This window comes from Mastacembelus armatus, chromosome 6, assembly GCF_900324485.2.
Source record: "Mastacembelus armatus chromosome 6, fMasArm1.2, whole genome shotgun sequence".
NCBI lineage: Eukaryota > Metazoa > Chordata > Actinopteri > Synbranchiformes > Mastacembelidae > Mastacembelus > Mastacembelus armatus.
This window is the reverse complement of record NC_046638.1, coordinates 22510287-22536477: the sequence shown is the minus strand read 5'-3', so window position 1 is coordinate 22536477 and position 26191 is coordinate 22510287. Positions and strand designations below refer to the sequence as shown.

Here is a 26191-nt window from a genome sequence, read left to right as displayed (position 1 = left end):
GGGCCTCTCAAGCCAAAAACCATGGTCTTGTTCTTCAACCATGGCCCATAAATATTCGTCTGTGTTTTCATTTCAGAGAGGAAAAGCTGTTTTTCACCAGACTTTCCTCATCTTTGGCACCTACTACAAAAACATTTACTCTTATTACATACATTGATTCTGTTATTCACGTTTGATAAAGAATAAGCTTACATTGCAGCCCTGAGATGCAAAAGAATAGCTTCCTTTTTTCATAAAGGAGTGTGCAGAAGTATTGAAGGAATAAAAGAGCAGTCCAGTGCTTTTACAGTGCTAATCGGGTGCTAATGTTCCTCGAGTGCTGTTGCAGCAAACCTTCTCATAAATGTCACATAGCTGAATGGTACACACAGTATCTGCACCTACAAGCAGCAGGTTTGTAACTTTATTAGGAAAACCCCTATTTTTTCTTTCTGCAGTAAAAGACTGAGTAATAAAAGTTGTTACAAGAAGGATTTGTGCACAAATTATGTACATTAGGATTCAGTGGCTTGGTGTGTGTGTAGAGGGGAATATGTTGGTGGGAGGATATGTACGGAAATGCAGAAGTTGTTCTATAACAACCCAATCTGTGCCATGTTTAGACAGTCACTTGGCTGTTAAAGTGTGTGTTACAGGAATGCTAGAATATCATTACTGTGTTAATATATATGAATAGTGGTTTCCATGAGACAAAAAGGTCATAAAAGGTATGCCACAGGGAAACAACACATCCAGATGGGGACAAAAAGGGCAACAATGAAACTGGCTTGGTTTACTGCATACTTAAAAATTAGTTCCATCAGGAAGCTGGACTTACACACAAAATTTTACAGCTTCCAATTTCTGAATTCAATTGCAGGAGACAAGAGTATAATGTTGTTGCTTGAAAAGGAGTCAAACATATTGTTGAAATTTTGATAGCAAGCAGCTCATATTATTCGTAGATGAGACTTGGAAAATGGAGTGATAGGCTGTGAGACAGCAGATGGATGTGGTGAAGGAAAATAAAATACAACTGATTTGGCTCACTCATACATGTAATAAAGAAGGGTCTATAAATTTATCCAAAAGAATATTAGGTGCATTCCTTAAGTGTCCACAATTGCAGATCACCCACAATTTTTCTCTTATACATACACATTAATGCAGACACACATCAGCAAAACACTGTGTCAAACAGGAAAACCTGAATAAAACAGAAACCAAGAGGCCAAAAATAATTAGTGATTTCTGATGTTTTCTAATCGCTTTCAACTGGAGCATGAAGAAGAAAATTAAAAACCTGGAGGGCAGATAGCAGCACACACACAGGAGGAAAAAAGTGTGCTGACACAACCGGTGAAAAAAATTAGTTAATTTTTTTTGTCTAGTTCAAATTTATTGAACAATTTTGATTGTTTGACTCATTCAGATCTGCAGATCAATAAAAACAATAGGAGGTATTCCAATTCTTCAGTGGAGACATGGATCAAGACCCAAAGAGGCAAAGCAGATGGATAAGACGTTTTATATCATGGTGGTGGAAGGACAAAACTGTGTGACAGGGGCTCTGTGCCATAGGGAAGCAAGCCAGTCTGGCCAGCAGGCTCTAGAGGATACAGCACTCTCCAACTAACCAACCATCATCAATGTGGTAGCAATAAGCTGCGGTGCTAGAAGAAACTGGAGTTGAAGGGAAAAATCCCCCACACTCACTTTTTTTCCTCTCGTCCTTCCCACCTCTCCCCAAGTCAGTGGTGCCGATTGTTCGTTTGGAGAGATGAGCAAACTAACATGGCTGTTCTGGGCGAAGGGACAGAGGCAAACATGCCAGTGGTTGAGGCAACTGGCAGGGCACAAGACGCCACAGTATTCATCTCATACCTTGTATTCCTTCTTCTTTTTACTGACCACAGATGAGAGATCTGAATCATTTCTATTGGTATCAAAATGAGTATAAACATGACTAGCTAATGTGCTGTTTATGCTATTAATGCCCATGGTGAGAAACTGTGCTATTCTTGGTAATTTATGCTTTAATGGCTTCACAGGGTTGTTATTCCTGCCTGGTCTCCTGCCCGAGGTCTGAGGTGAATAAGTTTTCATGTTGTGGTGTTGAAAACCTTAAGCCAAGTGAGAAAGATCTGACTTATGGGTGTACTAAAGCAAATCTGCCAGAGCTTGGATCAAGGAATCACAAATTTGTTAAAAACACACTCTTACCCACAAGCAGACAGAATACTGGTACTGACCTTAACATAATCCAAGACATATCCTTGCCAGAGAGAGCACATGGTAAATCACACCCCCTACCCCCCCACATACACAGACTCAGGAATGATTACCTTTACAGACAAGGATCTGCATGTGGTGGCATTTCTGAAGCTTTACTGGTTCAGTGTATATATTCTAGCTTGAGTAGAGTATATGGCAGCAGTTTCCACTGTGGAGCCATTTAAGAAGAGAAAATAAACTGTGAGCACTATAGCCCATCTGAGTTGGTGCTTTTCTCCATGTCTGTGTGGACAGCGAAGCTCTATTTGTCTCTCTTTAATAACCACTAAAAAAGCATCCACAGATCCAGCTAGATGTTCTCAAAACCATGGAGTTATGGTTTTACCACACTGATGTCACTGTTTAATAGCATGTATTTTGCTGAATTTTGAACTTTCCTCTAGTGCTTGAATCATCTCATCAGCCTGAAAACAAGGAAAGGCTGTCTTCATTATTCGTCACTGCCCGTCTGCTTTCTACACAATCAGTGTGCCATTTATCGAAATTAACTTCTCCAAACTGTGGGCTGGGAACTAAGACTCTGGGTAATGAATAAATAAAAAGCAGAGGTGTATGATAAGCATATGGTTTTTCTATCATTGTGTTTGTGTTGAAAACTACCAAGCCCAACCAGACACATACACAGACATGCACAGTCACCCATTTTTATTCATGAAAATGAAGTTAAGCAAATTACAGCATAGACCTAAAACTGAGTATGAGTAAATAAAAAACAGAACTATATGGTTAGTCTATGGTCAATGGCCTGTCTGGCAGTTTTAGTGTTTACTAAGAAGCCCCCAGTCTTTCTCTTCATCTCTTTCTTCTTTGGGTTCTTGCTCCAGCTCTGACTCATTCTCCATTACAAGTCTCAGGTCTGGCGTCAGACTAAGCACTAAGTCAAAATGCTTTAATCAAATAAGCCATTTGAAGAAAGTAAATACTGCCTCTTATTCTGCATGATCTCCTGTTCTATTGGACTTTCACAAAGTCTGCATCTACTGGAAAGTCAACCACTGGAACACCAGTCTTTAATAGTGTGGATTGTGCAGTATTATTATATGTGTGTGCATATATGGTTTTAATCTTTCAAAAAAAAAAAGAAAAAAGAAAAGAGCATATCAGTCTGAGTTCATATAATCATGTAAATGTGATGTTCATGGATAACCAGATTAAGGATGCTTGATTTCAATTAGAGTCCACAAAGACACAAAACCAGGCGATGTCCCCAGGATGATATCATGAGTTGCGAACGATGACATCCAAAACCTTTGGTTCTTCCTTTGTGTGATGTCAAACAGACATGCACATATTATAACAATCATATTTGGAGAACACACTGTTTTCAACAGAATAATATAGAGGGCTCTACAGAACAATACTGGCAGAATACTAATTTTCACAATTCTGGAAAATAAACCATAAATAAATAGTAAGAATAAAAGCAAAATCCAACTTAACCTCCCTGCAAAAGGGATCATGCAGTTTAGATAGACCTACCTTAAGCAGTCTAATCATCTACTTTTTAAATTTGGCCCTAACTCCATCTGTCCTCAAACTAACCTTCCCTCATACTGTGTGATGCCCTCTCTGAGCACCTCCCCTGCCAGAACTACTTGAAGACACAGCACATCAAACATGAAACTACCTTTACATTACCATACTTTCTAATTGCTGACATTTTTCAATCTGACAGCTGTGGAGATGAGAGAGAGACTATGGACTGTCCTGGCTTAGACTGCTGCTTTCAAGGCTCACTGGGCTGTCTATTATTTCTCTGATGGCCTTTTAAAAGAGGCTCATCCATCACTCTCTGACAGCATCTGTCTCTCTCTAGCCTCTCTGGCCTGATATGAAATAATATTTTAAACAGTCAACTCTGGCACTGTAGTGGTCAGCTCCTCCCACTGTGTGGTAGGAAGTCAGAGACATGGAGTGTGTCACTGAAGTAATTTACCTCGTGTGCATGTGTGTGGGTATTTACGTATCTTCGAGTGTCATAGAAATAGATCAGCAAACGCAGGAAGAACGACTGGGACAGACGTGGAGAAAGAGAGACAGAGCTGTCTTCGATTAAGAATACATAAGAGACACAGAGAACTACATATGTTTTTGTTGGTTAGTGGGTTACCAAAGCATAGGATTCCCTCACTAAACGTGAGTGATGAAAGGTCTGAAGAGGAAAGCCCCAATAATGAGGAGCTGCAGCCATGTGTTACTCAATGCCATGTGTGGTGCCTATACTGTAAGGCCGATACAGACCCTGCTCTCAGTGTAATTAATGCCCTTAGGGCCCATGCTGCCGATCCTATACTGCCTAATGAAAGAAAGATGGGTCTCTGCAGAATCCAGCACTCTCTCAAAGTCTTTAGTTAATACTCCCTTTGTACATTATTCATTTCTGCACAATACCCCCCTATCATATTCAAATGATGCATGCACTGCATATGTGTATGTGTGCAGGGCTGTCAGCCAGTCCATGTGCACCACTGTTTGTTTTCTTTTTATTGCTTTTACTTGCGCTGACAAAGTGACCACATGTGCATCCTGTTCATGCAGATTTGTATCTCTGTTTGCCAGTGTACATATGTTTGTTTGTGTGAGAGTGTATGCACGTACCATACATTGCCTGTGCTGCTGTCAGGACCTCTTCTGTGCTGTTTCAATAGGTTCCTGTTAAGAAAAGGCAGACAGGGTTCACTGTTTGCCAAGCTGGCACGCTCCCTGGGATAATGAGAGACTATGCTTTGGTTTGGATTGTTGATTAAGGATTATTCAGCAACACAAACATGCTACTGTTCAGCCATATGTGCACATGTGAAGTGTACTGTGCCCTGAAAGACAGGGCCAGGTTTGGTCTTAGCATACAAAGAAATGTGGAGGGAAATGTTCTGAGAACAAAAGGTAAGTTAATACATTTAGTGTGTATTGTTACATCTATTTAAACACTGGGTTTGGCATCTCTTCAAGCCTGCTCTGTATTTCTCTCTCTCTGCTGACACAAGTGATAGAAAAGCTGCTTTTGTCCTGCTGCCATATACAAGGAAACTTTATGCAACATGCACCTCATACCTGTTTAAATGAACAGTTTGAATTTTTAAGAAGGTCAATACTGTATATAAAAAATTATGTACAGTGGGTACGGAAAGTATTCAGACCCCTTTAAATTTTTCACTCTTTGTGTCATTGCAGCCATTTGCCAAAATCAAAAAAGTTCATTTTATTTCTCATTAATGTACACTCAGCACCCCATCTTGACAGAAACAAACAGAAATGTAGAAATTTTTGCAAATGTATTAAAAAAGAAAAACTGAAATATCACATGGTCATAAGTATTCAGACCCTGTGCTCAGTATTGAGTAGAAGCACCCTTTTGAGCTAGTACAGCCATGAGTCTTCTTGGGAATGATGCAACAAGTTTTTCACACCTGGATTTGGGGATCCTCTGCCATTCTTCCTTGCAGATCCTCTCCAGTTCTGTCAGGTTGGATGGTGAACGTTGGTGGACAGCCATTTTCAGGTCTCTCCAGAGATGCTCAATTGGGTTTAGGTCAGGGCTCTGGCTGGGCCAGTCAAGAACGGTCACAGAGTTGTTCCAAAGCTGCTCCTTTGTTATTTTAGCTGTGTGCTTAGGGTCATTGTCCTGTTGAAAGGTGAACCTTCGGCCCAGTCTGAGGTCCTGAGCACTCTGGAAGAGGTTTTCTTCCAGGATATCTCTGTACTTGGCCGCATTCATCTTTCCTTCAATTGCAACCAGTCGTCCTGTCCCTGCAGCTGAAAAACACCCCCACAACATGATGCTCCCACCACCATGTTTCACTGTAGGGATTGTATTGGGCAGGTGATGAGCAGTGCCTGGTTTTCTCCACACATACCGCTTAGAATTAACACCAAAAAGTTCAATCTTGTTCTCATCAGACCAGAGAATCTTATTTCTCATAGTCTGGGAGTCCTTCATGTGTTTTTTGACAAACTCTATGCAGGCTTTCATGTGTCTTGCACTGAGGAGAGGCTTCCGTTGGGCCACTCTGCCATAAAGCCCCGACTGGTGGAGGGCTGCAGTGATAGTTGACTTTGTGGAACTTTCTCCCATCTCCCTACTGCATCTCTGGAGCTCAGCCACAGTGATCTTTGGGTTCTTCTTTACCTCTCTCACCAAGGCTCTTCTCCCACGATTGCTCAGTTTGGCTGGACGGCCAGGTCTAGGAAGACTTCTGGTCGTCCCAAACTTTTTCCATTTGAGGATTATGGATGCCACTGTGCTCTTAGGAACCTTGAGTGCTGCAGAAATTCTTTTGTAACCTTGGTCAGATCTGTGCCTTGCCACAATTCTGTCTCTGAGCTCCTTGGGCAGTTCCTTCGACCTCATGATTCTCATTTTCTCTGACATGCACTGTGAGCTGTAAGGTCTTATATAGACAGGTGTGTGCCTTTCCTAATCAAGTCCAATCAGTTTAATTAAACACAGCTGGACTCCAATGAAGGAGCAGAACCATCTCAAGGAGGATCAGAAGAAAAGGACAGCATGTGAGTTAAATATGAGTGTCACTGCAAAGTGTCTGAATACTTATGACCATGTGATATTTCAGTTTTTCTTTTTTAATAAATTTGCAAAAATTTCTACATTTCTGTTTTTTTCTGTCAAGATGGGGTGCTGAGTGTACATTAATGAGAAATAAAATGAACTTTTTTGATTTTGGCAAATGGCTGCAATGACACAAAGAGTGAAAAATTTAAAGGGGTCTGAATACTTTCCGTACCCACTGTATAGACATACAGATGTTGCACACATTGTATATATAGTGGTTCTTTTCTTATTTCAGTTTACTTGTCTTTTTAGTATGTCTTCTGGTGCCATGGTAATAACTGGACAAAAGAAAAAATGAACACACACAAAACCCCTATTTTACACAATTTATGAAATTCAACTAAAATACTATAGACTATCAAAAAAAGCATTTTTCTAACATTTTTCCACCTTGGCCTTTGAAGGAACAAGTTACAGGACATAAACATTCTGAAAAGCAGCCAAATCTTGTTCAAAATTTGCGCTCTCCATAAGATGCACCACTGTAATGTGGCAGTAGTGTTTTTACAGCTTACTGGGGCTCCTGCAGAGGCTGTGTAAAAACACAGGCCCTACATGAAGGTACCACCCACAGAAAATACAGACAGTATCCCAAACTGTGACCAAGTACTACAAGTGAGTAGAGAGAGACAGGGAAATATATACTTATGTTTGCTGTGGAGGAATGTTTGGTCATAGTGATTATATCAATCTCACAATACAAACAGAAGACATGCAACATTATTCATTATAAAATATAAAATATGCAATTATAAAAATCTTTACTTCGTGGCAGGTAAATGGCATTGAAGGAGGACCCCAGATAGAAATTACAGGTTGTTTTGTTAAGCCTCTTTTTCTAATGACTATACAATGATAATGTATGTTCAAAATTAATGACAAAAATAAGAGTCGCACTTCTATTGGAGCTGTGTTAACATCCATTATTATCCTTGATGTTTCTAAGTTAAAATCTTTCAGCGTATTCTCTTTTTTAGACCGAAGAGCAAACATAGCTCTTGTATAGTTGTGGGTTTTACATCAACATTGCTGATACTGGTGGGTGATAAAAAAAGATAATTAAAAACATTTTGTTGTTCAAATCAGCCAAAACCTGTTTATCAAATAAAAATGATTTAACACTGAGTTAGGCAACAAGTAAATGCCTAACAATGGATGTATTATTATAAGGAATTTTACACAGTAAAAATAATACAAACTGAACATCAGTCATTCTCTGACACATAGCGACAGACAAACACTCGAATTCACATTCACCTATAGACAATTTAAAGGCACCAATGAAGCTAATCCCAGTCTGCATGTCTTTGGACTGTGGGATGAAGCCAGAGCACCTGGAGAAAATTCACACAGACATGGGAAGAATATGCAGACTCCACAAAGAAAGACCCCAGGGTCGAATGGGATTGTACCCCTGAACCTTCTTGCTGTGCGGCGACTGTGCTACCCACTATTCCACCATGGTAACATTGACTAGCACAAAAATAGACTACAGCAGAGGCTGAATGAAGTTTATTTCGTTTTTTATTCTCAGTCATGAAACAAAGCATTGGATAAATTATGGTTAATCTGATCAGGGCAACAGGTGAAAATTTTATCTCAAAAATGTTTACTATTTCTCCTAAGGGAGGGGGATGAATGTCTGTACCAAATTTTATGGTAATCCATGTGTGATCATGATGATCAAAACCACAAGTGCCAACCGGGTAATGATGGTAAAGGTGAAGTTAGAAAATGACTACAGTCAATAGGCTTCATCCTCTGGAGATAATGAATGTCTATCAGTATTTGTGGAGCAGTGACAGGGACTGACCTCAGGGTAAAACTGACATTCCTGGAGCAGCAATATTAACATGGAAACAAAGTCTAAAACAAAAAAAAATGTAGTTATGATTTATGTAGGTAAAATATTATAAACCATCATAATTGGTTGTCAATGTATTTTTTAAAATAGCAAAATAGTGAACACGTGTTTTTCTTTAAACTGAAATGATCATTTGAACATTGTTTTGTCTTTGATTTCATGTTTTTCTGTCTGAAAATATGAGCAAGGATTTTGGATTTTCACTTCCAAACTTTCTTATGGCCAAGTAAGCTATCTTGGTTTGGGAGGTGCAATATAGTTAATTACCCAGCTAGTTTTACTGTATGATCTTCAAATTCATAAATGCAAATGAACGAATCAACACAAATATTTTCCATACATGGATTATACAGGTACATGCTCATAAACACAAAATTTACTCCCCCCCCCCCTTCTCATTCACATTCCTGGGGGGAGCACCAGTGGGAACTGCCAGGACCAGCAACCTGTGAAGGGCAGGAGGTGACTGAGTGAACAGAGCGGTCTTAGGGACGGGGACAGCAGCGGCATTATAAGCCCCAAGGATAAATAACCCAGCCTTAATGCGAGACGGCATAGCCTGGTCGGAGCTAGCCAACCCTTGTCAAACACACCTCAGATAGCAGGGTTTGCAGCACCCAACATCTCAAACAGTATACAGGAAATCCAGATAAATATATAAATAAATAGGAGTGTTGTAGTTGGCAAGCCCATGTTGTTTGAGAATACCCTGTATGTTTGCATTGCTACTTGAGGCTCCTAGCACTGCTGAGTATTCAATGGTTATAAGGGCCTTTCATGGGGCTGAATAAGGGGTTTGATGATCAGGAAGGCAATTAAGACAAGCCACACAATAGGAGTTGAATGTTTAACCTGTAAAAATATAGATTTAATATGTTAATATGTTAAACATGCACAATTATGCATGACTAATGTTAATTGCAGCGCACCTGCAAAAGTCTTGTATTAACCTGTTTTAATACTTATTAACACCCAACTGACATACACATGTACACGCAGTAAAATGCAACAATGCTTGTAAAAAACTAACGAATGTTATGTTTTTATGGGTGAGGTCTCCCAAACTCTGGTCACATTGATATGTTTTGGATTAATAAGGTTTTGTGAGTTTTATAGATAATTCAAGTGAATGGAATTTTGTTTGTGCTAAACTAACTAACTAAAAAAAAAACAAGTTTTGAAAAGCTCAGCAGCATTGTGTCTTTCCAGAAGCAATGTCCTAGTTTCTTTGGATAATCCACAGACCTCACTGTCAACAGCTTTCATATGAACAATTTCTTTGGTATAAGGTAGTTCCAGTAAAAACTGCTGAGAGGGTGTCCTGTGGAGTGAGAGGACTTGCTGTTGAGTTTTTCAAATGTCGTTTCTCAGTTCTTTCAGCACCACAAAACACTGAGGGATATCTCAGACACCCAGTAGATTTAAATGAACATGCCTCCATTACTCAATATATGTACAGCCAAATACATGTATGCAAATATGTTTTGAAAGTTGAGTGAATTGACCCTTTAGAAGATAAAAAATGTATTCAACAATATAATGAAATTGGCCTTTAGTCTTTCCTGCTGTGGTACCAACTAACTCTTCTATTCGCAACATTGTCCTGTTCAGATTCATTTTGGTGCCCGATTTTTAACACCATAAGAAAAAACACTGCACATGATGCCTCAGACTAACAAAATCTGCATGTTGGGAACATACAGGCTGCCAATTTCCCTGTACTCTGTTGTTCTGTTCGATTTCTCTGCCAAAGCTCTGAAGTAGAGGAGAAGGGGGGCAAGAAATCCCCTTGCAAACGACAGCTGAGACCTGGGACATGTTTTAAATTTGGACACTAATATTGGCTTTTTTATGGCCTTTCTGTAATATGTTTTATGTGCTTCCCAAACATTGGAATGGGGCTTGCATCCCGCTCCCCCTCTATATCCATCCCATACATCACACAGAGGAGCTGGATGTCAACACGCCCTGGGTCCCCTGCACTTTCTCGCACTCACAGCAAAAGTCATGTGGTTCAACATGGCAATGCAAAGCCTCCTAACGAACCAGAAGAAAAGAAGTAACATGATGGAAGTAAGAGAAAGGTGGAGCAACAATCATAAATTCTTATATTTATGTTCTTTTACATAAAGATCAGGCTCGTTTCAGGGGAAAAACAGTAGAGGAAGGGGCAAGGAAAGGTCATCATCCACTGAACAGATCCAATGTGTCAAAGCTTTTGCTGACCAAAGCAAAAAATAAATAAATAAATAAATTTAAAAAAATCACTGGCCCTTTAATTAGCAACAGAGCATATTTGTGGACATGAAATTGAATATCTAATCTCTAATCATGGTTGGAAAGAAAAAGGAATGACTCAACCACCTCTATTCACTAATAGGATACTCAAGTTTGTTTCTCTCGTCAGATGAAAAACGGTATCCTAGCTTGATTTGTCCTCAGAGAACTTTGTTACATCAGTAAACATGACACTGTACTCTGTTCCTGTTTGATGAAGAAGTTCTTTAGACATAATCTTTCTGTCAAATTTAACATTATTAATTTCATGATAGAAAGTAAAATGATTGCTCACAAGACAATGTGTATAGAAAATATGCAATAGCTATTGTGGCGCATCATACATGCACAACATACCGACATATACATAAATATGATATGAATAATATGAGGGTTGAGGGGCAACTCCTATCCTGTCTCATCTTTCTCTCCTGGTGAAAACAGGCTTTTGCTCACCACAGCTGGATTAATGGTTACCATATGTTAGGAGGAGATCACTGTCTTCCAGTGGCTGCAATTTGGGATTAGTGGAAACAGTCTGATGGAAACAGCTCAGTTCCCACTCTGCCTCTCACTTAAACCCCCTCCTTCCTACTAGACCTCCCCTCATTCTAAACCCCCTCATTCATTTCTATCAAAACACCAGTTGAATTGCAGGCATCGTGCTCTTTCCAACAAGGTCGGCCTTGTTTTTTATACAAGGACGAACATAAACAAGACAGACACACAAATGGGGTTGAGGTGCAGAGACGGGAAAGATGAGTCTCTGGATGCTGGAAACCAAAGCACTGTGGCAGAGAAATGCACCGGTGACAAACTGCATCGCACAATGCATTGTCTGTCCTCGAAGCAATTAGTGCGACAATGTCATCAGTGTGAACAGTTAGATGGTCACACATGCGCACATAATATCAGGCTACTGTCATGGAGGTAAGAAAGTCTGCCAAGGACATGTGAGAACTGACACCAAACCAGAACAAATAAACCGCGCCGTAAGTTTTTCCCCTACCGCAGGAACTGAGAGAAAAATGGAGGAAAAAAGAAAAATTGAGTGAGTGAAGAGAAAAGTTACAGAGGTTTAAAGGGGAGAAAAGCCCACAGCACGCGGCCCAGAGTGTGCCTTGCATGCAACTGCCTCCCACCCACAGAGTGAGTCTTGAACATGCTGTGCTGGCTGGGCTGGGACTGAGAAGGCTGGAGCTGACCCTGTAAGACTAGCACAGCTAAGGAGAAGGTAAACAAAAAGAGATCATGATAATAGAGATCCATGCATAGACATAAAGACAGATCAGAACCATAAGCATGGAAGGAGAATATCAATAAGTTAAAATGACCATTGAGAGGAAAGGAAGGGAAAAATGTGAGGAAATGATTGAGCAATAGAGGAAACACCAATGATGAGGTCCACATGCAAACAAAGAAAAGAGCTGAAAATGATTATCTATTGAACCCAATAATAATAATGTGTAGTTCCCATACGCAAGTGGTTAAAGTAATTTGCTTCTATTTAAAGCTGCAGTGACTGATATATTTATATAAACAATGGATCAAATGAGTAAGTGTAATATGAAAGGGGTGACTCATAATGACAAACTCAGAGAATTGTCATATTATTTTCAAAGATATATATCAAGTAGATCCACTGTCACTAGAGGCCCAAAATGGCAGACAAAACTACTTGATGAACATAATGGAATAACTAGAAACTAAAGTGAAACGTAGGGACTTTTGTTTATAAGATAAACATGCAGCTTTTATTTGTTTACAGCTTATCAGAAGAGACACTTCCAACAATGTGACTGCTGTTCAGTACACGTCTCAATGTACCACCAAAAGTATAGCAAATTGCAGGTTGCAAATTTTGACATTTTGGCCAGATCTAGGCTATGGTACCACGTCATCAGCATTAAGATTCATCCAGCACAGCCCAAAAGCCACACATTATGCATTAATAAGACAGACTTAAAACTGTTTTTGTCCGTAATTACATGGTTTTTATGTGTCCAGTTTATGTGTTTATTGCTTGTTATAAATTGCTCATTAAAACCGTTCAGGTCAAGAGTCTTTTAGGGACAAAAGGTCAGTGATGAATCACCTTTCAAAAAGCCACTGACAAACACTATCACAAACACTAAGAACAGATGCTAGGTGAAGGCATTTCACCACAGGAGAAGCCTATTACCTACCAGAATGAGTGAACATGAGGTGAGTGTGGCCAAAGGTTGGGGCAAACTGTGGAGGCAAAGGGAAAAACTACAATTAGATGAGAGGAAGAACAGATGAGGCGCAGTGGTTGTAAGTGTAACCGTGGACAGTCAGGGAAGGGGCCCCATGCCTGACCTTAGCTGCTGTTACGGAAATTATCGCACCAATTATCTGGGACGTATTCCCCTAATGCTCCAAAAGCTCGGAGGCCAGCCATTACGACCTTAGGAAACTTTCTGTGTTGTTTTACTGTGGTGACCTCACTTCAGTTACCGTGCACTACAGCTCTGCTGGGAAGAGGTACTGCTACTTGTCACAACCCCAAATCACAACATCAGGGGGAAAGAAAGTTTAAATACCTATGCAACCACTATACTATAGCACGGCCCATAATGTGGGTGCCTGAAGGAGGCAAGCCGAGGTGAAGCAGACATCTAAAAGGGAAAAATTAGCCTTGCCACTATGCAAAGGAAAATAATATATGCAGTCACTGTGATGTAAACATGCCCTTGCTGACTTTTGATTTTGCAACTGTTATTCTATGTATGTACAGTATCTCACAGAAGAAAGTACACCCCTCACATTTGTGTAAATAGTTTATCATATCTTTTCATGTGAAGAAACACTGAAGAAATGACACTTTGCTACAATGTAAAGTAGTGAGTGTACAGCTTGTATAACAGTGTAAATTTGCTGTCCCCTCAAAATAACTCAACACACAGCCATTAATGTCTAAACCGCTGGCAACAAAAGTGAGTACACCCCTAAGTGAAAATGTCCAAACTGGGTCCAATTAGCCATTTTCCCTCCCCAGTGTCATGTGACTCGTTAGTGTTACAAGGTGTCAGGTGTGAATAGGGAGCAGGTGTGTTAAATTTGGTGTTATTGCTCTCAGTCTCTCATACTGGTCACTGGAAGTTCAACATGGCACCTCATGACAAAGAACTCTCAGAGGATCTGAAAAAAAGAATTGTTGCTCAACATAAAGGTGGCCTAGGCTATAAGAAGATTGCCAAGACCCAGAAACTGAGCTGCAGCACGGTGGCCAAGACCATACAGCGGTTTAACAGGACAGGTTCCACTCAGAACAGGCCTCGCCATGGTCGACCAAAGAAGTTGAGTGCACATGCTCAGCATCATATCCAGAGGTTGTCTTTGGGAAATAGACGTATGAGTGCTGCCAGCATTGCTGCAGAGGTTCAAGGGGTGGGGGGTCAGCCTATCAGTGCTTATTGCTTTGTCATCCAGCCCAAAATCACAAGTAAACGTCATGAGGCATCTATCTATTTAGTGATGCAACCTTCTGGGTCTAACTCACACCCCATCCTCCATTTCCAGGCATGAGGGAGGGTAAGGTGGCTGTCACCTTCAAAACAAAAAGTTATTCCCTTTCTAGAGCAAGTGTTTGGTTTGTCTGTTCTGGGCTACTGTAAACACAGGGCACTGAGAGCCAAGCAGAGCAAAAGGGAAACAGGTAATGGTTCTTGGAAAACCTCAACTCAAACTGTGAGCCAGTCACTGTTATGTAAACAGTCACAGCCAATCAAATACCTTAGTGTCACAACAGAAAATATGCTAGTTTATTCTATTTTGACAACTGTGTTTAATATAAGATGTTGGCTCACAGAGAGTCTGAATGCTGGCAGCTTGACTCAACTGATGTCAGCCAGGTGGTATTAGAAACTCATATTTTGTGCAAAATAAAACGCATTGGAAACTATATATATCAACATACATATACATTCAATTAATAATAATACATTAATAATTATACATTCAATTAGCAATTGTAAGGTTGCTAAGGTGGCCATAGGACGAGATCACCTGATGAATCTAAAAGCTCAGGAAACAACTTGATGCTGTCATTCAGGTCAAGAGCTTCACTCCCCAGACCTTGTTGTAATGCAATATGCAATATGACATTCATTTTTCACAGGCAACAGAGCATGATTAATAATACTCATCTACCCCAACAAAACCATATGGGTCTACAGGACAAGATCCAGCACTGAAATTACTAACATCAGTCCTTTTGTTCCTACAGGAGGAGAAAGACATGGGGCAGTTGTGCACTGAAAACACTGAAATCTGCCGATAGGATCCAGAAAAAAAGTGCAATAAACAGAAATCCACTTGTATGCATTTGACTCAATATGCATGCAAATGAGAAACAGAGACACAAACAACTGAGCATTGCAGGGGAAACTGGGAAAATTAACAGGCATGAGCCCAGGCTGAAACAAGACTATATGCTTAAACAAGACAATACCATTCACAATACACTGGTCTAGGTCTGTATTTCTTTTTCCATATCGGCCCCAAACAGAGAAATATGGCAGGATATCTGCAGATGTGAATGTGCAAGCATGAGTACAAGAATAATATTTTTTGTGTACTGTAGTGAATAGGCTAATGATGCATTGTGTCTATAAATGTGTTCCACCCAATCTCTCTCCGGTGAGGACAACTCCTCTGTGACCACTGAGTAATGACATCATTACAACAAGAAGGACATAATATCCTTTCTCTGGGTGTAATAAAAGAGCATCTCAGCAACCTCAGTATGCATATTGCCAACATTATGCAGTATGCTGTCTGTGTCAGGGTGTTGGTCAATCAGCAAAAGACACTAAAACTCCACATTGGCAACTAGAGGAAACTAGAGTAACTGCAGACGTACTGTACTAACATGACATCAGTAAAATATACACTCTCTAGACCCTGGAAAGTAATTCTTCTTGGTGAGAGAGCAACCGTTGTTGCTGGGCAGGAGGTGTTGAAAAGGCCAGGATTTGTTTCATAACTTATTTGAAGGTTTCTAACCACTGGATCCATGGGCAAAAAATCATTAAAGTAACATTTTAAAAATGTAGAAGCTTGAATAGTTTGTTTTGCAATTATTCTTTGTAAATGTAAGATTAGATTAGTGCACCTTTAAATAAAACTAGAGCTGTCCATGTGTAGCTTTAGCCAGTACTGTACATGTTGGCCTAAATGATAAATTATACAAAATGAACACAACACTAGGTGCAGTTTTCTTTCATGGCATTTTTCATTTGGTTTTATTTGTACAGATTTTTTTTTTTTTTTTTTTGCTTTATTATGCATAACAATAAAATTTTTACATTTTTACTTTGGTGACCACAAGAGAAAAAGAGTGGGCAACAATGCAGCAGAGCCAGGACTATCATGATTTTCAATCTCCTGACTCTCAGCCTCTCTGCAATAAACAGAAATCCCAAAAGTGATTTCCCAAAACACAAATCACTGTGTTTGCACATTTTTCTTTACTGCCTGCTAAACAACATTATCTTTCAAAATAAATGCCCATAATTTATAATACAGAGGTCAAATATTTTAGGTCTATTTTAGGTGTAACTCAAAATAACTTATGAGCTCATGTTTTCACAGTTTTCACAGGCAGTGTACTACTCTTCATGACAAGCAAACTAACCTTTTATGATTGGCTAAAAATTAGTGAAGGGCCCCTTTAAGAGCTAAGAGCATAAAACATATGTGTAACATGTATATAACATGTATGTAATGTCAAAGGATGTTACTAATAATGCAAAATGCTAATAAAGTGGGACCATGCAGTTTGTTGTTGCTGTTGTTGTAAGTCAGACCTTTAAATCTCAGCAGTAATATTAACAGATGTAAACCCCCAAAGACAGACACCCACCCACATCTAAACGCCACCAGGGTTGGTTTGTCACTCCTAGGATTAGAGCAGGTATAGCAGTGGAAATGACACAACCAGAGCTTTGTGGGAAACAGCTGCAATAAATCTCTGTAGAAGTGTATTATTAGTTGACATAACAGAACAGTCAATAGTCAAATCACAGTCACACAGTGCAGGAAATGGATACGGTGGTGAAAATGGCAATAAAGTACAAATTCATTTATAAATATGGATTTATGAATGGATTAAGCTCGACTATAGGTCAACAGACTTCAACTAAATGTTTTTGGGTGGTGTGGAATTTTATGTAAGGTGCATTTCCCTAAGTTTAGTAATGGTAGTTTTACTACAGTACACTGGGTGATTGATAGCTCAAGGTGTATTACTTACCAAGTTTTTTACTGCATGTTGTACCTGGCAGCGTATTGCAGGGTGATAGTATGATCTACATCCAAATATCAGTCACACAAGTTACAGTTTGATCAAGCTAAACTGAAAACACCCAAGGAATCTAGTAATAAAGCAATGAGGTGTTTATGAGCAGTATTTGTAATGTGTGTATAAATAGTTATTTGACAGGAATCAGTTATTGTTTAAACAACATTTTTCTTTTTCCATAGTTCTATGGACAATAACCCACAGTAATGAGAAACAAAGTGATTCATTGCTGCACTGTTAGTAGTGCAGTTTGTCTCTGTATTTCTTTTTAATGGCCTGTTTGATAGATGACCCAGTGCTCTCTGAGTACTTTCCCACAAAGGTTGAGGTGCAGAGGGTGTAGAAGAGAGCGATGAAGCAAAGGGTAGGAAGAAAAATCAGGAAGGAGGGAGGGCAGGGGAAGCAAAATGAAGTAGAAAAAAGGAAGTGTACATGGAAATGTAATCATAAGAAGTCATGGAAGGCTGAAGAAGAAAGGTCCATTTTTAAATGCATCCAGTTAATCGCAGCATGTAGCCACGCCATGGCTTGACCATGGGGGGACTCCCAGCTGAAGGGGGTACAATCCAGAGTCAGAAGGGGGTAGTCTATAGTAGTAAATTGGGGTGTGGGAGCGGGGAAACTGTCAAAAATTCTGATTCCTAAGAAAACATAAATCAGTCATTAATTTCCTCCTCCTCTAGGCCCATGCTCTAGACCTCACTCACCCAGCCAAGGAAATTCTCAGTGACTATTTAACTGAAGGCAGAGGCAGGCCCAGTGTTTTACACACACTCATTTAAAGTTGGCGTCGCTATGGAAAATCCAAGCCCATCCAGCATAGCAGTTTTAACTAAAGTGCTCAATCTTGATCGCAACTAAAACTAAACAAAATATCCAGAACATTTTTGTCAAGTAAAAAAGATTTTCCTCGAAGTTTTCATCAACCAAAAATTAAAGATTAAGATGTTGAGGGTAAGTAGTGAAAATTATGAGACTGACTATAAATGCATGCATAGCAGTGGAGAGCACAGAGCAAACATGCCACTTTTGTTGTTCTTTATCAAGCTGTTGACACATGTGGTCATAAATGTGGTCATAAACTACTCTACATGGATTCTCACCAATGAACTGGGGTGCACGTATTTTTTTGAAGTGCACTAAGGCCACTTTAATGGCCTTATGGAGATAGTTGTATGCCATAGATCATTTTCTAAGAGAATATCCTCATTTTCCCTAAATAAACCCCTCTTCCATAGTTTTCCACATTAGTATCCATTTATGAATATGAATGAAAGCTTGTCAAAGAAATTCCATATCACTCCATTTTCCACACTGATTGCTGCTACTGAAGCATTCCAGAGGAGTACATGTCATTATGGCTACCTAATCCCACATTAGTCTCCATTACCGAGACATGGCTTAATGATTCCATTATCTCCACAAATGAGGTTACTGCTATTTTTCTCTCTCACTCATATGGCAGACACACACGGCGAGTCAGATGTGTGCTCAAACATAGTCGCATTCATGATTTAAGTTCATATCTGCGTCTTTGAGTAGCCCTTCCCAAACCATTTACTGTGTGCAGGAACATATGCTGTAGTGTGTAAAAAATTTAAAGCACTAAAATACACAGGAGTTCCTTTTTATACAAATTCATACAAAGTGCATTAAAGGGAACCAAACCTAAATCTAATCAGTATTTGCTGTGCTCCCTTTTGCCCTTAGCAGTCAGCACTTCTCTTTGGTTTGGCCCGCTCACAGTCTCTCCTGATACTTTGCAGCACCTTGGAGAAGCTGCTGCAGTTCTAGATTCAGGCTGTCCCAGTGTTTCTGTCTCTTCAAGTGATCCCAGACTGACTCCAGACTGCAGAGATTAGGGCTCTGTGGGGGTCTGACCATCTGCTACAGGACTCCTGGTTCTTCTTTCCTCTGAAGATAGTTCTTCATGAACTCTAATGGCTTTTTTATGGGCTTGTTGTCCTCCACAATCTGCTGCACAATGAGCCTAATGGTTTTGTGTAATAAAAATCTAAAACATCTAAATTGCCTAAAACTGCTGCACAGTACTGTAGCTTATAATTCCAGACACATACAGTACAATATTGATTGGGTGATTTATTGTTTAATAGTTCCTGTTGAAATCCACCCAGTATTACACATTGAATGGAATGAAATCTAAACATAAATCAGTGGAAATCAGGGGTCATTCTGTAAGCAGGACTGCAGTTTAGAGAACTGGCACTATGCATGCTCTCATAATATCATGCACACACGCACACACACACACACACACTGCTAGTAAGGCCAAGGATGGATATGCTGTGTAAAAAAACAGGTCTCGTCATATATATTGTAGGTTTTACTGCTGTTGGCTTGTGTTCCACTTAACGCTCTTTACTTTTACGCACACAGTATATCACTCAGCTGCCTCTCAGCTCACTGGACTTTTAGTGGAAGCCTGGAACATCTCTGGACGAGGGGTCACCAGTCAGGATGGAGAGAGTGTTGGATCATACCTAAAGTGAGGAAATTCATACAAACCTTTTGACTCTCTGTAGGTTTCATATATACATATGCATGCATGCTGCAAATAACACATGAAACATCCACATCTATTGTGCTATACAACCACATACAACTATAGTTTGACTTTATTCAATATAATTTTCTACGGGTCTGATGCACTAAAAGGTTTTTTAGTTGCACATTAGGTTTCTACATCCATCGCCGTGACTAAAACGGGTGAAGCATGACGTTCAGCTTATGTTCTCATACACTAAATTTCTACACTAGTTCATGCATGCAGGACCAAGCAGGGACCACAACAGCTGACTGATCACTAGGAGAGGCCTTAGTTGTCCAGCTGAACAAACAGATAGGGCTGTAGTCCAGATACATTCAATAAGGCTCAGCTCTTAGCTGACACACAGACTAATGCAGTCCAGAAGGACAGGACTTGGCAAGTTATCTTGCAAAGCACAATCCTGAGGAAGCTTTGCAGGTACTACAACACCCAAAAGGCAAACACAAATAAATGTAAACAGAAATTACAACATGAAACTGATTTAGTCACTCACCTACAGAGAGTTAAGATGGATTATAACCTAATTTATTCTAATTTCCTAGTAATTTAAAGCCCCTTGACCGAAGTAGAAAGACTTAATATTCATATTTTTATGGGTTTTGCAGAGATACTGAATTGAAATTCACCGTTGTTGCACAAACTCTGTGTGGGAGGGGTCGCACAAATGGACGTGATGGTATTCAAGAAAATTACTTTTTTTTTCAGACAGCTACGCAATTGGGAAAAACTACTTTCTCCTGCTGTAACAATTACCTCCTTTACCATTAGAAAAACTGCAGCAGAAAACTGAACCTAACACCACAAGCTTAGTACCACATCTCCACACACAGGCAGAATGGAAAAAGTCACTTTTGGGCCATTGTGGTCTTATTAGGACCGCTTTGTTCTGGCATGAGATGCTATCAGATTGATGTCTTAGGCTGGACCTTCTTCCTGTAGCTGTAAGGCATGGTTGGTTAGTTATAATTAAAAACATCACACCCTCCAGTTGTAATTTAATTCATGGCTGCACAACAGACACAGAAAAATATGCTCACACACTGAGAAAGATATGTGACATAGGGCTAATATAACAGTATCTGGTTATGAAAGTTCTGTCAACACTGTGGTTCCTCTGAGCCCAGGATGATTGCTGTTCTGCTCCTACAGAAGCCCAGCATGGTGGTGGCACAGAGGCCAATAGCACCATCACTGACAGATTTGTGTGTGTGTGTTTGTCTTTTAGGTGCGGCATTGATAATAGCGCAGTAATCTGCTAGCAAGTGGAATTATCGCACCCAAATGGCAGAATATTTCTCTTGTTAATGAAAAATAAGCCCTCAAGGCTGAGTAGGAAATTCAAGGACTTGTTAAGAAGCAGTGTTTTGAGTGTGGGCAGCCTTGATGGTAAAGTGAAAACAGCTGAGAAATCATACAGTGTAATCATCACCAGGGCTGGAAAATTAGTCAGAGGTTGTAATTTAGTATGAAGTCTATATTTGTGAATTACTATTATATTTGAATTACCTGTATAGCAAGTCTGTTTTTAATATACAAATCTCACTGCATACATGAATTACCTTTTTTTTCCTTTGTTGACTGTAACGTCACAGTCCCTGTCCCACAATCACCAAAAATGAAACCCATATGTGCTGACATAGAAGTGCAAAAGACTAATTTGTTATGACTAATTTGAATAAGTCCTTTCTAATAAGTGCATTAGTTACACACCTGACAGCTCCCAGTAGCTTAATGTACAGTGTGAGGCTGACATTCTTGCAGGTTTTATTGCCATCAGGAAGTGGAGTTGTATTTATCAAGTATTCAAAGACACTTTATTAAAAGCTGAAAGGTGTTAAAGTAGATGGATTATTACAATAATCCCAAGAACAGTGGACAAGCTTTACACAGGGTTTCAGGAATCAAAACTAAGTGAACCTCTCCTTTTAAATAACGTCTGATTGTCATATGCAAAGTGAGGAAATATTTAGGCCTATAAGAAATGTCAGAATCTCCTTGGTAGCAAATAAGCCATAAAATGCAGAAGCAAAAATCTCTGGCATCTGCTTTTCAAAAGGCCATAAGGGAGTCTCGACTTTCTCTTGGTTATATAAACAATGGAGCTTTAAAGTCCAAATGCCTTTAACAGTACAGCTACTGCCTGGACACTAAGACATTTCCTCCCTCCCAGGCCACACTGCCTGAGGAAAGCTAGAACCTAAACTGGCCAAGCTCCCAAATTCCAAAAAGGTTCATAACTATAGACTTTGTAAGTATAAACATTTTTACTATCAGTTCCAAAAATGGATGAAGTGAGATATAGAGTACATATCAATATGTCAAGGCCTGATAAGTTTGCAGGATGGACTAAATTAAAGAGGACAAAATAAAAGTTTCAAACAGAATCAGAATCAAACAGAAAAGGCCAAATAAAGGATTTATGAGAAAATGAAACACATAAGTATTGGAGAGGGTGAGATACAATGTTGTGTGTGTTTGAGAAAAGGCAACACCGGCGCTTGTTAAGATTGTTTACATCTTTCAACTAACTCAATGTTTTTAACAAGGCTTTGTTTTTGAGATAGAAAGGGAACGTGAGCAGTTCCCCTGATGGGAGCCAGTAAGCATTTTATTAGTAGTGATAGTACATGTGTCTATGCATGTGTGTAAGGAGCAGCAGTGGTGTATGTGGTGTGTGTGTGCGCATATGAATGTTTACACAGCTGGAAGTTAGAGAGTGGAATCACTTCACCTGGCGGTGGTTCCCGGGGTGTCCACTGTGATCCCATTAAAAGGCAGACAGGCTCTGGCACCATCTCCCGAAAACAAGAGGACTTCGCTTAGCAAAATATCCCAGTATTACAGCTCAAAAAGCAGGCCAAATCCCTACAAACCCCTGCTGAATTTACTTAGGGGGCAAATAGTTCCCTCTCTAAACTCCTGATAGCTGATTGCTCTGGCAGGCTTCAGATGGATCTGCTGAGTGGCCTTCAGCCCAGTTTCCACTTAATTCAAGTTTCCACTGAAACCTAGACTTGCCTCCACACCTCCCTCTTGTCTCTCTTGCTCTCCATCCAACTCAACCTTTTCACATCCTCCTCCTCAAACCCATTGAAAAAGCCAAAGATACTCATGCCAGATTTAGTGTAACCTCAATATCAGAAGGTGTTTACTGTAAGTATCTGTCCACAGTATCTGTCATACTGTCGATGCTGATCTCTCTCCCTCTATCCTCATGTCCTCCCTTTTTGTTTCCCACTGTCATCCCACCTGTGTCATAGCTACCCTTGGAGCTTTGTGTCAGATGTGATTCACCAATGATGAGAGAGCACAGGCCAAGGTACACCAGACTGCATAGCCTAGTCCAGTATTACTCTATGAATTCCCCACCGTCAGCAGCACTACACTCATCCTTTCTACATGCCTGCCTGTTTCCAGGAAAGAAGGGAGGTTTTATTGACCCTACCATGATACCATAGAGTGGGGATTGACAAGCCTCCAGGGCTCACACTCTCTAAACAAGACCTTTTCACATTACACACACGCTTAGACAAGCATGCAAGTCTTGAATCGCACCATACACTCAAGCACATAGATTCACAAACATTCACATATAAAAGCATAAATACCACAGTCTGCAGAGTCTAATCACTAATCCTCTGGTCACTGTCCTGCAGTCAAAAGAAAATAAAGTGAGCAGACCAGAACCAATTAGTCAGCAGGGTTAAGTGGGGGGAGGCAGAACAGTGAAGGAGCATGCTGCGGTCCAACAGGGCCTGTAATGTGGATCAAAGCAGCAGAAAATGCTCAAAAGTCTCTGTTTCATTAGCCTGTTGTCACAGCCCTGCTCTGTTTACAGGCCTGATTGAGCTGCACTAAAAGCAGATCACTGGCTGCTAACTTATCGTTTGTGCACTGTCCAGACCAATAAAACTCATATCCATACATAAACAAGCTGCCAGATCCCGTGGTTGGAATGAAGTACTCTTGCATGTAATTAAAGCAAAAAAACCAAGCAATTAGAATCACAGCATCAGATTCACATGAAGTGGGAGATGGGGAAAGATGGGAATTATGGATGAAAATGCTAACCATATTTTAACCACAACCAGATAGAGTGTGCATGTGTAGGTCTATATCTGTTTGCTTTTTTTTATAATGAATGTAGAGAGCAAAACATCAACAACATTTTGGAGGGGAAGATTCATTTCATACCTATGTGGCCTTTGGCAAGTCAGTTAAGGCAAGGGTCAAACTGGGGCCGGATGAAACAAAAGGAAAATATGTTACGCAGCTGTAGCCAGACGCTGCCAATAGAGTGGGTCATTCTCAGGCCATTTACAGAAATATACAGTACCAATGTCAGCAGCTGTAAAATAAGATTTGCATCATCCATTAGTGAACTAAAAGCAAGATGAACTGAGATCAAAGTGTAGTGGCACATTGTATACGCTGGTCTTCATCTGAGACTATAAAGATCAGTGATATCAAGTGATACCACTTCAATAGTCTTAAGCTGGTTTTGGCAGAATTTTTTTTTTAAAACACTCATATCTTTCTTCATTATGACAAAGTTTTCAGCAGTAAGATTAAAGATGGGTGTAATCAAATTCAATAGTCATAGACCTTCAACAAGAGTTTGCAGCAGAGATTAACATATAAAACGTGAAAACGTATTAAGAGCAGGACTGAGCAAGAACAAGCATTATAAAACAGGCTGCTAATACTTTCTTTCCCCTCTGGGCCAATTTGCTTTGCAGCCAGTAGTCGTAGACACACACTGAACAAACAAATAAATCAGCGGCATCAACTTATCTAAGCGGTTAAGAACAAGTTCTGATTCCCCTGACAAAAATAGCTACACATGACATCTGATCGTAATGTATTCAGTGAAAAACTAGGTAAGTGCTGCGGGGCCAAGAAAGACAAAATAAATAATTGTCAAAGTATTAGTGTGGTCGTGATTTAAAAAGAAAGAAGCAGTGTTTAACGTTATGTAACATAAGAGATGGAAGTAACAATAACTAAAAACATATACCAATTCTGAACTTGTACTGGAAATTGCTTGCAATGCAATCTGTAAAATATATAATTTCTCTCATTGTTTTCATTTTATCTTTAAATTTGACTAGAGTTATTACCAATACTGACAAGACTTAAATCAATAGTACTCACTGTCTGGAGTACACACCTGGATTAGTGGTGGGATCCATCCTTTGCTCCCTGCTCCCATCCTGCTCCCTGATCTTGAGTTATCTTTAATATGTGATACAGTTGTGACTTTTCACAATGTTGACAACTAAAGCTTTGCTCAAAAGTAGGTCTTTTCTTTATCTCTGTGTACTCTGTTTACTTTTGTTCATACAAATGGCAAGTAACCCAAACACCTGTACGTGTTCAACATTTCAAAAAGATCTATGCTGCTTGCAGCACTGCAATGAAATGTAGGAAGGCACGTGCCTGAAATTAAACAGTGGAACTAGCCCTCAAATGCAGTGAGCATGCATACACTGTACAGATGCATATAGAACACACTTAAGTGCCAGAGAGACCCTGTGCAGTTCTGTTTTAATAGGCAGCAGTGTTGGAGACGAGCATGTTTGTGAAGGACCGGGCCTGCTCAGAAGTCACTGTGCATGAAGTCTTGGAACCCAGGGAACACATAATTGAATGAGAAACAGTATCTCACTGGATCAAGACAGCTTTCTGGCACATTAACAAAAGCATGAGGTCGGTACAGACTATAGCTTTTGCTTTTATTCTGTTTGTAGCACTTTTTTGGTAACCTGATTGGAGCGCTCATTCTGCATGCTCCCTGTGCCAAAGCATGTATAGTGACAGGAATCTGTATTGGAAGACTTGTATCTAGGAGTGAGAGAGATTGATAGGCATGCTGCCTCTGCTGCTACTCTCCCTCTTTAGTTTCGCGGTGCTGCCAAGATGGGTGAGTGTTGGACTAGTGGTTTGAGGAATGAGTCAGTGGCATGCTGATCAGTATAACAAGAGGTGCAGCAGTTACATGCACACAAACAAAAATAAATGGTAATGCACGCCAGACAAAAGCTGACATATACTAAGTGATTTAGAATCGAAGGCCGCAAAGAAATAAAACATATGTGTCAACAAGCTCTTACTTTTACTCGCTTTTTGCAAGCAGGCTGCCACAATCAACAGAACATATCTCATTTAACTGACTCCATGGGAAAGATTTAATTATCTCTTAGAGGAACCAAAATAGCATCCATTTCTCCTATGTGCATGGGAATCGTTTAAGATGGAGCAGAAAACTACTCTCTAAGCTGTGGGTTTTTTCACATTTTATTTATTTAACTGGGA

General features: G+C 39.9%; 1 protein-coding gene across 1 annotated transcript in view; it reads right to left on the bottom strand.

Moving 5' to 3' along the window:
• Positions 1-4931, bottom strand: part of znf469 (zinc finger protein 469) — a 114099-nt gene extending 109168 nt beyond the window's left edge. Inside the window, exon 1 of the mRNA XM_026311169.2 lies at positions 4873-4931. The gene's annotated coding sequence lies outside the window, so the exon portion shown is untranslated. The remainder of the gene's footprint in view (positions 1-4872) is intronic.
• Between the last annotated feature and the right edge of the window lie 21260 nt (positions 4932-26191).